The following is a 13,762-nucleotide window of genomic DNA, read 5'->3' on the forward strand; positions in this document are numbered from 1 at the left end:
AGTCATAAGCAGGTGGGAATTCCACAGATAACAAGGACTGTACCAATTTACTTGTAGTTGAATGGTTGTGCCAGACCTCAACCACCAGCAATTGCTTCTTTTTCCTACCAATTATAAATAGAGTCATGGGCTCCTTTAAATAATGAGTTGAGCACAATCTTATCTTCAATGGCCATTAGTAGATCAAATTTCTAAGGAGGTTATGTTTATTTATGTGTAAATTTATTTGTAAGTTTTTACAAACTTTAAAGGTAGCTAACAATCTGATACAATACAACGCCATTAAAAACCCCCAGAAGAATTGATAAAACAAACCATAAGCCAATTGGGGGGAAAAACAGAAAACAAAAATGGTGGGATAACGTTATAGAATTCTATTTGCAGTGCTACCACTAAAAGGGCCCTGTTTTCAGACATTCTCCTTGAGGAGACCTGGAGGGCAGCTTCTACGCACTTTAACTTGCCTGGCACAAGTTCTTCAGGTACAGTCATACCTTGGGTTAAAGTAGCTTCGGGTTGAGCGTTTTCGGGTTGTGCTCCACGGCAACCCGGAAGTAATGGAATGCTCAAAATGACATCACGTGCATGCGCAGCAAATTGCGGCACGTGCAGACGCACAGACACAGGTTGCGTTCACTTCAGGGTGCGAACGGGGCTCCGGAACGGACCCCGTTTGCATCCAGAGGTACCACTGTATTCTAACTGCTATCATGAAATGTAAAAGACATGAATTACTACAACATACATCCCTTATACATTTATAAGTCCCACTCAAACACAAAGCTAAAAAAATAGAATTGTTTTATTGCAACATCATTTCTTTACAACAAGCAATTTAGCAACAACCATTTAACAGAGAACTTGTGCCATATCAGCTGACTTATTATGGGAAGTGCTCAGGAAAGCCTGAGTTCTGCCAACTGGATTCTCAGCCGATGGCCTAACCAATAACCTTTCCCCTTCATCGGTATTCAATGAAGACTAACAATTAAGAAAGATGGCTCAGGCTGTCCAAAGGTTTTGTCAGCTTCAAGTCCCATTGGTCCCATGACTAACAAAGATGTTTCTAGCAGTGGCTTGACCTTTGATGTGATCAATTTCACTGTTAATCATTAGTGCACAGATAAAATGCCATTTACTGGAAAGTTTGTGGATCACTGTTTGCACAGAAGGCAAGCAGTATCACCTGAGATTATAGATACAAAAAATGTTGTATATTTTATAAAAAGACAATGCAGAACAGAATCCGACGACCTACAGTGAGTGTTGTTTAGAAACAATAATAGCACCCAATTACTAAATAGGGAAATATAATTTATAATCTGTTGTTTTTCCAAAATACTTTTATTTATTGTTCTGCAGTGTTAATCAGATGTATGTTAGAATGGAAATTTACACAGAAAGTTAGCAATCGTATTAGATACAGTGGTACCTTGGTTTGCATATGTTTTGGATTACAAACATGTCAAACTTGGAAGTGGGTGTCCCGGTTTGCAACCTTTTTTAGGATTACAACCCCCTTTTTTGGGGGGGGGGGTTACGAACAAATTTTTTTGGAGGCCCCATTGGCGAAAGCACGCCTTGGGTTGCAACCTGTTTTGGTTTACAAACGGACCCCCAGAATGGATTATGGTTGTAAACCAAGGTACCACTGTATTTTGGTTCAAAAGTATCGTAAATGAGACACCTAGCAGACATAACTGGGTACATGTTTGTACATATAAGAGTGGCAGCCAGATTGTGAAGACTAATATATTATTCAGTCTTGATTCAAATTAATGGTCAGAAAAGAAATATTAACTTGTATGCAGATCACAGAACAGGTAATATAAAACTTTCAGAGATATTTGCTATAATTCAGTACAGAATTAGCAACGCTAATTTGCTAACATCCACTGTTGTCATGCTGCCCTGAAAAGGTTGGCCACGGGTGAATGTAGTCCTTGAGTCAAAAAAATGGTTAGCCACTCCTACACTAGACCCTTGGTGGTTTATTCCATCAAGTAGTATGAAATATTTGAGTACAGTGGTACCTCGTGTTACGTACCTACCCCCTTATGAATGCTGCGGGTTACGTCCTCTGCTAACCCGGAAGTAGATGCCCCCTTGTTGTGACCTTTGCCCCGGATGCGACCGGAAGTCACGCTCTGGAGGTGCCCTTAGTGATAGCACACCTCATGTTACGAACGGTTTCCAGTTACGAACGGACCTCCGGAATGGATTATATACGTAACACGAGGTACCACTGTATTTGAAATTTCAGTTGCTATTAAAGTTTATGCTGGCTTCAACCACTGGCAAAATTGCTTTGTATATTTTCATACTGACCATAGTAGGTCATTATTCTTATTTGACATAAAGGAACTTGGATAAAGGACTCATTCAACACCACCTAGAGATCCAGGATTGATGCAGAACCAACACTTACCGTACTAACTGTTCACCACAGTACCACATTGAATTGTTAGGAACATACTCGGTGTGAACATTGTTCTTTCCGCCAACTGTTTACAGGCTTTCCCCTCCTTTTAGAACTTTTGACTGGGGTTCCCTTTTGGAAACATGAATGCACTGAAATGTTGTTGGGTCTAAGAGAGCTATGAAATCGGATTATGGAGATAGCAATTTATAAGAAGAGATATTTTGCTGCTAATAATGCCTCAAAGAGGCATGGCTTTTGAGTACATCATTTGTTTTATTAGCTTTCTGATAAAACTTTTTGAGCTTGATAGATGGGCTGCAAGGCAAACATTTCCATGGAGATAAGACTATTTGGAACTGGGAAAAGCTAATTGCTGGACAGTTGTTTCATTAATGAGCCTGATATCCCTTTCCTGCAGCAGAATAATTTCAAAAGTAGATAGGTAATGCTTCTGCAGGGAATCAGGAAATCTCAACAGGGTATCTTGTGTTATTTCTCACTGCCTCACAGATAAGAGAGAGGTCATATGATGTATATATTTCCGTTTATAACCAATTCTGTTTACAACCAGAGGGGGTAAAATTGCATCTTCCTGAACACACATTTATTTTAAACCTACAGGCCCCATTGAGATATAATCTCAGAATTACCTAGTTACTTCTAAGCAAGAAGAGGCAAAAATTAGAAGTAAAAATATATCAAAACTTAGGCCCAATCGGATGCCTTTATTCTTTGCATGTTGTTTTAGGCAAGCCCAATTGTTTTTAAAACTATGGCTTGCACAGATAGCCTACCCTGGAGGTAGCCAACAGGTTGGCTGGGGCTGATGGAAGTTGTAGTTCAACAGCATCCGGAGGGCACCTGACTATCTCTGACCTACATTGTCTCAGGACAGTGATCATCAGTAAAATTAGAGGAACAAAGGAAGTTGTCTTATAGAAAGTCAGACCATTGGCCCATGTAGGTCAATATTGTTGACACTGACTGACAGGTGGCTCTCTGGGGTTTCAGGCAGAATCCTATTTTATTTTTTTAAGTATATGAATGTGTCTTTACTCATTGAAAAAGGCTTGTGAACACAGTGCATTGCATATGAGTGGTTAATGATCAGTTCTGTTGGGAATGCTTAGTTATGCTGTACCTTTTGATGGGAATTTGTTATATTAAAAAGTAATAAATTATAAAACCTGTTAAGATTCAAGTGGAAGAAGACAACATATTAGCAGTTCACCACAACCTGCAAATGTTATCATATTTACAAAAGTACAATTTTATGGTATTGGGACTATAGTCAGGAATGGACAAGTGGTCAACTTTATATTTTGTCTATCACATTTAGCCTGCAAAAGAATGAGAGCAAATAATGCTTATGATTTTAAATGTTTTTATTTGTAACAGTATTACATGGTGTGTTACAGAAATTAATGGAAAATTTCTAAAAATTTGTTGGTTTTTTTCTGCTGAATGCATTACACATAAAGTTAAGGGTGAAAAAAAGATGTTCAACAAATGGTTTTCCTCTGAGGTAAAGTTAAAGTAGATCTAGAAATGTACTGCAAAAAACAGTCATTTTTATCTTTCTTTTCTTTATTAAAAAAATACGTGTCGGAATGCAGAAATCAAAATGAATAAAGGTAGAGAGTAAACATCTTTGCAACGAAGGTGCCCAGTACATTATTTGATCATAGGTTTTGTCAGACAGTTGAATGACTACGATCTATCAAAATATTTTTTTAATGACATGGTTGGAATCAAGACAGTACAGGATGGTGAGTGGGATTCCCTGGTTTAAAATTTAAAGTGACAAATTTAGTGCTAGTGAAGAGCAGGATGGAGAAAGCTTGTTGACTCCCCTGAACCTATTATGTATCTATCAAATGGTACAGTGTAGGCTCCGATATTATCTCTCTTCTAGGCTATGGCAAAAAAATGAATCTTCTGATGGTGGAACAGGGTAGCTATGGAGTCTCTTGTTTCAACCCCACCCCACCCCCCAAAAACCCCACAACCAAATGTTTACATGGAGCAAATTTCTTTGTGAGTTCTGATTTTGATATCCCAACTTGATTCTCTTTTATAGCTACTGTGTAGTATTGGTTACATAAACGTTTCCCATCCTGGGAAGGTTCTTCAGAGTCGTATGGTTACAGAAATCTCCAAACTATGATGTGAACGCTTTGGTCATTAACTGAAAAGCTAATGAGACCACAACCTACTCCAAAGTTTTATGACGAACTGAAATGTCACCTTCTTCTAATCCAATATCCCAACACAAAAATGGTAAATAGTAGGGTTGCCCTATTTATGGAAGCAAAATTCAGTATACAAAAGTTGAACTTTTTTTTAGGGAATCATCCTCAATCTTGGACATTTTACCAATTTCCCCTAATTCCCCCCCAATGCTATTTTCACCAGGGAATTCCGGATGTTTGGCAACCCTGTAAATAGCTTTGCTAAGGAAGAATGTAGCATTTCCTATTAAAATCAATAATTGGAAGATTATCTAATAAGAAAATGTTTTCATTCACTTGGTTGAACTGAAAATATACAATCCCACACATTTTAAATCCTACTGGGAATATATTTTTTGCATCTTTTGTTTGATGTGAGTTTGCCACAGAGATCCTGACAATTAGAATAGAGAGAAGAAATGACAGGAACAGTGCATTAGATCTCACTTCTTTGATACTGAGCCTATCAACATCTAGTGTATCATTCACTCAGTGGTAAAGCACACATTCTGTATATATTTCACAGGTACTGGCTGGAATTAGGAAATTTAGTTGCCAGCACCACCAAATCACCATCCTGTTCCGCTTTCAGCTGTGTGTGTAAAATGCTTTCATTAAATCATTCAAACATATGGAAATATACAACTCCAGGCCTACACAAATCAATGGAAAACACACAGAAACCTTGGTGTTATGATCTAAAAACAAAAATCTGCATAACCCATTAAGCAATTCCTCATTTGGGTTCATTAACTTTTTTTTTTAGTGCTAAACCACTAAAATTCAATATATTGTGATCTGCATAGGAACTTCAGGAAAACACATTTGACCTGTATAACAATTCTCTGTAGGCCAAAAATATATAGATTCTTTATGCAAATTATGTGCTAAGGATAGGAACCAAACACTGCACTTTTCTTACATAAATGTTTAAAAAAGAGAATTTTTAAAAAGTTGTTTCTGATTCGTGTGTAAACAGTTTTGAATTTTTATTTTCTAGCTATGAAATGGCTATGGAATGTACTTTTTTCCCTTGAAAATGTACAGTATGTAGTAATATTTGTGTCATAAAAGCAAGAAAATAAATCATGTGTTACCCATCAACTTTACTAGTTGCTGACAACCTAATTGCTGCTGGGAAATGCACTTTATTATAAGCATGTGGGGGGGGGGGGAAACCATACGAGATGCAAGAGCCACAGACTGGGGGTTTCCACACTTCCAAAGTACTGCCATTTGCTACCTTCTCTACAGTGTCATGGCATTATTAAAAGAATTCTCATAACATTTTATATTTACAAAAAAAAAACCTGGCAAATTTCATTCAAACTCCTTAAAGCCATTTCCCCTTAAACATTTAAAGAGTTTTATGGTAAGTTTTTTTTTTCCTTTTTAATTTCAAGTTATAAAATAAAAATCCCATTTGAATTTTTCTGATGTACAAAAAGTGATAAAGATGAACAATTTGATCACAGAATCAGTTTCAAAATTCATGCCATCTTCATCTTGGTTAATAAAGTCCATCCCAATCAAATCCAGAAAGCATACTGGAAGTATTTGGCAAACAATTTTTTTCTCTCTCTCTCTTCAAAAATGGCACACAGAGAAGAAAAACACTTGTCTGCATAGCATTACAGCAGCAAGATATCAAAGAAATAAAAAATATTCCTTTACTGGTCTTTGTTTTAAGAGTCCCCTAGGAAATAACACTGTTAAGTCTTTTTCTTCTTCTTTTTCTTCATCAAAATATTTGATGTCCTTTTCTACCCACAGTATTCAAAACAAAAAAGCAGCATTTCATCTCTTTGATGTACTGTAATTTCAAAAGGTCCATTTGGCAACGTTTCCCAATCAAGATGGATAATCAGCAGAATGGCAAACCATGGTTTCAAGTTAAGGATAATTTTCACAGGAGGCGTTTTGCTGCTAGAGTCTGTCACCTGTCTGTAAGAAAAGGGGATAGAATGGAACACTCAAATACTTTGTCTCCCACCTTCAAATATGCCATTATGGAGTAGTATTGGGTGGCGGTGGTGGGGAATACAGCCAGATCAGTCTAATATGGTGATAAAAAAGTCACCATATCATCAAAATGTGCAGCCACAGATCTCAATGGCTGTAGAATTCATGATTTTTTTCCTGCGTTTTTTATATTATTAAATGATTAGCAGTCCTTTAACAGATTTGAACTGATTACTTCCATAATGTGGTGCACTGGAAATGGCAAAAAAGTGACAAGGCGTGGTGGGAAATGCTGGATAGTTGAAACTTGAGGAAAGGTTTTGCTTGGATATCAGGACTGTGGAACAAAACAAAAGTGTCATGTTCTGCCATAGAGAGTTGCCACTGGTTGCCAAAACATTTTGCTTGTTGAATTGATGCAGTGAGGTGATTATCCTTTATTAGATGAGATCAACTGCAAGAAAATGTGGGAGCCAAAGGCCTGTCAAGGCTGTAGTTTTCTGTTTGAGTCTTGAAGCACCACAAGCGTGGGTCAACGCTATTTCTTAGGTCTGTTGATCTGGGCATAGAGAGGCTCTCTTTCCTGGGAACAATAGAAAGAAATGTGAATAGAGACAATTCTAGTCATTTGTATCTAAGCAGCATATTTCAGGGAAGTAGGTGAGTAGAATAAAAATGCTAAAAAAATAGCACTTTTATTATTTTGAATTATGATGATGTTTGAAAAGGCAGTAATAATATAAAAGGATTCAGCAATTCCACATTGTTTATTAAGAACCCAATTCATCGTTTAAGTTGAAATGATTATAATGAAATAGAATTCATGTACATCTCACAGTACAGTTGAGACCAGAAGAGGCTAAGTTTGCAATTATTGTTTTTAAACACACGGAGCAAATCGACCCATTGCCCCCACACCCTGAAAGATGATTTAAGACAGCTGACTAAATGGTAAAAATATTATATTCATTAAAATGTAGCAAAATTAGAGGGTCTTCCAGTTAAGCAAATAATTAAGTGTAGGCAGGTGGAATCGATGAATGCATATGAGAGAAGCAACCCTCTATCTCATTGCACTGTGAGTCTCAGGACTGGGAGTTAAGGACTGGGAGAAAAATCTCCCTTTTTGCTAAGCAAGCCTTGGATATGTGAAACCCAACCAGCACACCTGACTCCTCCTGTGGAGCATTCATCATGATGTGCAAACCACATCCTTAGCACTCTTTCAAGTACCAACAAACCTCAGACTATGGATGATGACTGACGAGTGCCTATTTACCACCATGATGCCTCAGGGTGGCAGTGAAATAAGATCTTATCTTACCTGCCAGCACTGAATGCGTAACAGCCAAGTTAACCAAAGCACCACAAGATACCCTACAGTGCGAAGTAGATAAAAGCAGGGAGTCCTAAGTCGCAACCAGGGGCTCCCTCTAAACTCCTTCTCACCCCCCCCAAAAAAGTGACTAGGGAAAGCCCACTATAGAGGGGCAAGACAAAATGAGGGAGTAGGGGGCGGCAGTGTAACTTTAAATACTGGACTGGACTGTCCCCTCCCTTTACATACTCCTGCTCATATGGCTAGCTGTCCTCTCCTCCTGGGAGAAACCAGCTTGAGTCTCTATCAAGTCCAAGAAGGTGGGTGGATGAGGCAAATTCACCCCTGCTGAGAGCAAGGACATCATCCAGCTTATAAACATGCAGTTTTAGCTCAGAGAAATAATGACAAATTGTTTTCCTGTACTCCAGTTAAATATTTCACATCTTCTACTATGAACTTTTCTGTTGGCGCATTCTAGCTATTAGATGCAGGAAGGCTTCACTCCAAAGTCAGTGTAGGCTTGAATAAAATAATAATAGCTAAAATAGCAAAACAATGGATGGTGGTGAGCTAACAAGAAGCCTAATGCGCCATATGTCACCTTAGCATTTCATGATATACAAATTCAAAATCCAAATAACTACCATGTAATAAACACATGACAAGTTTGGCTATAGAGCTTCCTAAAGGATCTAAACATTTCTATAAATTGCTCTAGGAAATTGACATCAGGATCTTGCCCCGCTATGAAATCCTGGTGTGGAGCAGTGCTGTAGGACCTATGCTCCCTCCTTGTTGAGTCCAGCAATGAGCACATGCAAGTGATAAAAATTCTGGAGAACTTGAAAGTTTGCTCACAACTTTGTGACATTTGGGTTGGTCTTGACAAAAGTATACTGTGCGGGTTATTTCCAAATGGAGTGTTGGTGTTGGTGGTGGTCTAAAAAAAATGCAGGTTATTTTTCTTTGTAAATGACTAATTTAAAATTCTGAATTATATTATGGAACTCTGTTTGCAGGGCTTGTAAGTAAAAAATGAATGAGTTGGAGCATGTAACAGCAGCATATTTTGCATTCCAATCCACAAAGTATTCACTTCTCAAGAAGAAGGGTAAAGGTAAGCATACCATATCTTGTCTTTATGGGTGATATCCAAAAAGGTCAGTCCACCTGGGCAATGGACTTTTGCTCAGGTAAATGGGATTTCTACTTCCTCTCCCCCTCCTCCAAGCTCCCAGTACCCCTAAATAATCTGCTGTGGAGGCTAGGGGACCCTCAACAGGGCACAAAGTTGGGGGTAGAGGGGGCTACAGAAGAGAGTAAAGGGAAGTCCCATCACATCTACTATTGTGATGTTGGATCTTGCCCCATGAATTTGTAACACCTATGCAGAGAATCTCAGCATTTCAAATCATTTCAAATCAGGTCTTATTGCACACATAATGAACATTATGTCCATATTCATATTTACCCCAGTATGTAAGAAAGAATAACAATTCTATTCCAAGTTTGGGGACACTTCAAAGATTATGCTTACATAGATTGCAGACTGCAGACACTCACAATTCTGGCTAGTTTACTTCGCGCACCGCTCCCGATGGCCGCGCAGAGCTGCGCTGAGCCTGGGACTGGAGGCAGCTCTGCGCAGCCATCGGGAGCCGGGCGGGACTTCGCGCACCGCTCCCGATGGCCGCGCAGAGCTGCGCTGAGCCTGGAACTGCAGGCAGCTCTGCGCAGCCATCGGGAGCCGGGCGGGACTTCGCGCACCGCTCCTGATGGCCGCGCAGAGCTGCGCTGAGCCTGGGACTGCAGGCAGCTCTGCGCAACCCTCGGAGCCGGTCTCCCGAGGGTTGCGCAGAGCTTCCTGAAGCCTGGAGAGCGAGAAGGGTAGGTGCGCACCGACCCCTCTCGCTCTCCAGGCTTCAGCGAAAGCCTGCATTCACCCCATAGGACGCACACACATTTCCCCTTCATTTTTGGAGGGGAAAAAGTGCGTCCTATAGGGCGAAAAATACGGTATTTTATCAAAGTAATTGTTGGAATGAAATACAATTAAGAAGTATATTAGTAGTGAAATAATTATTAAGCTCTAACTGTATGTAGGTTTTATTTTATTTGTTTTTATCTTATATTTTGGAAATGAACATCCAGCTTTTTTTTCCTTTAATTTTTTCTGGGGCCCCCCAGAGAGTGGGGCCCTAAGCTAGTTTATCTTATATGTAAATCCAGCACTGCAAATAGCCTTTATGTAGGTTAGCTTTACAACTAATAGTACTGTTTGCTCCCATTATTATTTTTCTAAGGGAACTACCATTCTGGACCTTTTCTTCAAGCTAAAAGTATTACCAATTACCTTATATCCATTACTATTGTCCCTGTATTCTTTATTATCTTAACAGAGAACATCCCTTTTTGCTAGTGGAAGCCAACCAGACAAGGTGATGGGCAGAATTTTTCTTACTGATGTATGTAAGGCTGGCATAAAAGATGCATTATGAACTTAAACTTGCAATTCTCCCAAGGCTGCTTTGACCTCTGTGCTCCTATGTAGATTTTAAGCAGAGTGTTTTCCTTCTGGCTGGCTGAACAGAAAGTAGAATCTCAGCTGATGCATTTCAGAAAATAAGTCTTCTGCTTCCTGATCATCCAGTCAGAAGGAAAGCCCTGTGTTGAGACTCTGCTGCAGAGAAAGAAGGTCAAGGAAACCCAAAGGAGTAGCACCTCAGTCAAGACTGTAATGTATCTTTTATACTACAAGCTAGGCTTCTTTAGAGAGCCAAATCCAACAGTGGAGGGGTAGGCGCAGGGCTGTTCTGCTTCCTTATGGTGAAGGGACCCTTGCTTTATGTACTCATTAATAACAGCTGCTATGTATAAAAACACTGTATGTTTCTAAAGTTCTCCTTTGCACTGGGTTTCATGATGAAAAACAAGCCTCTAATTGTGCTTTGCTTGGTTATCCCATCCCTATGATGAGCTCATTTACAGTACTCAGCATAGCACGACATAGTATGTGTGTATATATATATATATATATATATATGCAGGTTTTGGTGTCCTCGGGTGTCTTCCCGTGTAAAAGTTGGGGTGTCTAGGCGACGTTTCGACGAGGTCTCACTCGTCATCTTCAGGCTGGTGCTTTCGGCTTCTTGTTACTGGAACAGAGCAGGATCTCAGTGTTTGAGTTCCTATAAATACTGTAGAGGGGGTGTGGTGTATAGCCTAGACACCCCAACTTTTACACGGGAAGACACCCGAGGACACCAAAACCTGCATTCCTGTACCCGTGAAAATCTACGAAAGCATATATATATATATATATATATATATATAGGTTTTGGTGTCCTCGGGTGTCTTCCCGTGTAAAAGTTGGGGTGTCTAGGCGACGTTTCGACGAGGTCTCACTCGTCATCTTCAGGCTGGTGCTTTCGGCTTCTTGTTACTGGAACAGAGCAGGATCTCAGTGTTTGAGTTCCTATAAATACTGTAGAGGGGGTGTGGTGTATAGCCTCCAATGTTCTGGGCAGAGAGGAAGTTCCCAGGCTAGTGTGCCTTTTCTTCTTTTGTTCCTTAATTACTTGAGAGATATCTTGAGTGATTTCTTGAGTGATATCCTGAGTACCACTTAGGTGGGTCATTAGGTGTGGATTAGTTGTTAAAGTCTTTGTGTCAAGAGGTCAAGACACAAAGACTTTAACAGGTCAAGACACAAAGACTTTAACAACTAATCCACACCTAATGACCCACCTAAGTGGTACTCAGGATATCACTCAAGAAATCACTCAAGATATCTCTCAAGTAATTAAGGAACAAAAGAAGAAAAGGCACACTAGCCTGGGAACTTCCTCTCTGCCCAGAACATTGGAGGCTATACACCACACCCCCTCTACAGTATTTATAGGAACTCAAACACTGAGATCCTGCTCTGTTCCAGTAACAAGAAGCCGAAAGCACCAGCCTGAAGATGACGAGTGAGACCTCGTCGAAACGTCGCCTAGACACCCCAACTTTTACACGGGAAGACACCCGAGGACACCAAAACCTGCATTCCTGTACCCGTGAAAATCTACGAAAGCAAATATATATATATATATATATAACCCCATAACTTGAATATCAATAGTTATTAACTTGTATAACTAAATAACATGTATTGCTTCATGTTAACCACTTGGCAAAATGGTTATGGGGCTGAATTTAGCTGGACCAGTCTGGCCTCCAGTAAGTGGGTTGTATCTGGCCACTGTTATCCTGTGAGACAAAAGCACACTTGGCCCAGGGATTGGGGGAAATGTGCTCACTTCACATTATAATGCAAACCTATCTAATGTGCCCTCTGCGAATGAATACATGAACTGGAAAAATGGGAAAACAAAAGAGACAAAAACAAACAGACAAATTTCACCATTCATAGTTCAGCTTAGCAGCCCAGGACTAGCTTCGAGTGTTCACAGAGAATCAAAGTGCTCTGGCGTGTTGGCAACATTTCTGAAAATGGGGCCTAGAAGGATAAGCAGCACTTGAATCAGGCCCACCCCCCCCCCAGGTACTTTTCAAAATATAAAGATCTTTACTGTAATAGTGAAGCCAATTCATTTATGCATAATTATGTCCCATGTTATTTGAAGGTAGACCATTGACTATAGTTAATATATGCAGCTCCTCCAAGCACAGGTCCAAATATGTTAAATAACAATAGGCTCACCTACAGGAAAGACAGGAAACTAAGCACCATTGTTCTCCTATCTCAGTCCAGTTCTCCTCAAATTGAAGGTTCTGCGCTACAGGTGACTACCTTTAGGCAGCAGCCAAAAAGGAATGTGTCAGAGGGTAAAAACTGCACGTGGCTGCTCACTGCTACAGGGGGATCAGCCCTTTATGCTGACAATCCTGTTGGGTTCTGACAAGTGGGATCTTCTTTAAGGATGGTCCTGGTTGCGGGCAGGCCACCAGACCTGTTCCTCCCTCCCCCCGGCATGGGCGGAGTAATGTAGTCATGCCAGGGTGGCATCACAATAACCCTAGCTGCTTGGCCAACCACTTTTTTTGGGGGGGGGTATAAAAGTGGGAGCATGACATGTGTCAGGCATCTGCTTCACGCTGCTGAACACCCGCCCTTTATTTTAGATGTCCTCTGGCCTTGCTTTGGACTTTGGCAATGGCCACTTGGTTTTCGCCTACCTCTTAGCCTACCTCGTTACAACTTTGTAAGGTATGGCAGTTAGGCATTGGCTCACTGATTTGTGGGGGAGGGGTCCATTGACCAAGGGTATTCCATTAAAGGAATGCAGGGCCTGGATCCTGTCCGATGTCTGCTTGAGGGGCTAGGGCCATGCCAGGCCTCTGGGGACACCGAGGAGAGCTACAGGCGGGTTCCGCTGATGTGTTTTCCTCTTTGGGTGGTTTACCCTTACTGACTTCCTGCAAAGGGGGCAGGAGTCCGATATAGTCCTTTTGCCAAACCAAAATTCTGTGTCAGTGTGAATTTTATTCTAATGAGGAGCTGGTTTGGGGACCTTGCCACACAAACTGCCTTCCTGTAAAAAATCCTGCTATGCCTTGATGGATAAAAAAATAAATAAAGATTGTAATACTTTTGAGCAAGTGCTGCCTTTTCTTCACAACACTAGCCATTGAAGAAATATAAATAAATGTATTATAGCTGTTTGCTGCCTTTGACTTGTGATCCACAAATCTACATTATCTGAATTGAAACAACGTGCTGCTGCCTAAGAATAGTGCTGCACTCTTTCTTTTTTTGCAATTTCAGTGAATGCATTAAGACATCTGTCCTGGCTTTTGATTTAAAAAACCACAGCAAGGCAA

At 40.2% G+C, this 13,762-nt stretch overlaps 1 protein-coding gene across 5 annotated transcripts in view; it reads right to left on the reverse strand.

Annotated features, from left to right (window-relative positions):
* Positions 1–3,789: 3,789 nt before the first annotated feature.
* DAB1 (DAB adaptor protein 1) overlaps positions 3,790–13,762 on the reverse strand; it is a 643,380-nt gene continuing 633,407 nt past the window's right edge. For all 5 annotated transcript variants that reach the window (XM_081867205.1, XM_081867206.1, XM_081867208.1 and 2 more), the window contains one exon: positions 3,790–7,198. The gene's annotated coding sequence lies outside the window, so the exon portion shown is untranslated. The remainder of the gene's footprint in view (positions 7,199–13,762) is intronic.

Source organism: Podarcis erhardii (assembly GCF_964252035.2).
Source record: "Podarcis erhardii genome assembly, chromosome: 6".
Lineage (NCBI taxonomy): Eukaryota > Metazoa > Chordata > Lepidosauria > Squamata > Lacertidae > Podarcis > Podarcis erhardii.